Source organism: Aptenodytes patagonicus, chromosome 7 (assembly GCF_965638725.1).
Source record: "Aptenodytes patagonicus chromosome 7, bAptPat1.pri.cur, whole genome shotgun sequence".
Classification (NCBI taxonomy): Eukaryota; Metazoa; Chordata; class Aves; order Sphenisciformes; family Spheniscidae; genus Aptenodytes; species Aptenodytes patagonicus.
The window spans coordinates 35,948,343-35,949,581 of record NC_134955.1 but is presented as its reverse complement, the minus strand read 5'-3'; the positions used below and the strand labels follow the sequence as shown (position 1 = coordinate 35,949,581).

General features: G+C 44.2%; 1 non-coding gene across 1 annotated transcript; it reads left to right on the top strand.

Annotated features, from left to right (window-relative positions):
- The first annotated feature begins 577 nt into the window (after positions 1–577).
- On the top strand, positions 578–697 carry LOC143163894 (U6atac minor spliceosomal RNA). Its single transcript, XR_012995984.1, has one exon. It is a non-coding gene; the product is annotated as a U6atac minor spliceosomal RNA (small nuclear RNA).
- The last annotated feature ends 542 nt before the right edge of the window (positions 698–1,239 follow it).

Genomic DNA, 1,239 nt, shown 5'->3' with positions numbered 1-1,239 from the left:
TGTAATTCACAAGTGTGTGATATCTGAGCAGGTGCAATTGGCCAAAAGTGTGAAATGCAGCGAAGCCCTGCTATTGCCCTTTCCTACCCCTCCACCCCCCATAAAGCCACAGCTGCTTAGAGTACTCTGGCCACTAGACAAGAGATTTGGGGGTACTCTCAAGCTCTCCTGTTGGAAAGACAACTTTAGGAAAGAATTAGAAATGAGCTGGACTAAACTCTGTTTAGTTTGCACTCAGGTGGTAAGGGACGTCCTGGGCTCCACATGCTGATCTCAGGGCTGTTTAGGTACTTCATGCAATAGCTGCTTAGTGCAAGATGCAGAAGCAATCCTGAGGAAGCCAAGGCTGTGGCTAGGCGAGTGCCCTAGCCAGTAGGCATCGTAGCCATGACCACTCTTCTTCCCTCTGACATAGTGAATCCAATTTTCTCTCCCTTCCCTGCTGAAGGGAAGACCTACAAGAGGAAAAATGTCCCACCCCAGTCTCTCCCCTGATCATTATAACACTTTCTAGGGAGGCAGGAAATGTGAATTTCAAGCCTCTCAGAAGGGAATTATGTCCATCTCCCCAGTACCTTGGAAATATGAAATGAGAGCAAGACAGCACTCCCCTTGGTTAGGATAGAAGAAGTCCTAATGGACTGTTTACAATGTTTAAGACTGTCACTTACTTTGTGGCATCTAATGCATATCCTGGGAAGACTGCCACAACTGCCAAGCTCTTGCGTGAAAACACAGGATCATGATCATCGTCACTGTTGCTTTGAGGGGAAAAAAAAAAAGCAGCAGGCATCATCATCCAGCCCAACAGAGAAAAGGAGGGAAGGGTGGAGAGAAGAAATGGTTTGTGTCTGGATCTCCATTGACCTTCGATGTGGGGTAGAAGTCGCACTTCTCTGACCTACGAACACTAAAGTGCTAGTAAGCATGTGTAGATATAGAACTTTAAGAGTGCTTAAATAGGATTTTTTGATGTTGAGTTGAAGCATCTATTGAAAGTAGGTATTTGCAGAGTTAAGCAGTAGCTGAGGTTATCAAAGTTAAAATTCAGGGTATAGGCACCAAAACTCCATTCAGGCCCCAACCTAAATACAGGCAGGCCTTCTTTGGATTTAGCCTGATCCATTAAAGCAATTTTTCCTAAAATTTTTCATCTTTACTTTAGCTCCACCAGTGGTTGGAAAAGTGGAAGCTCTCGAAGGTAAGTGATTATGAATGTGTTGTCTTATTTATCAAATA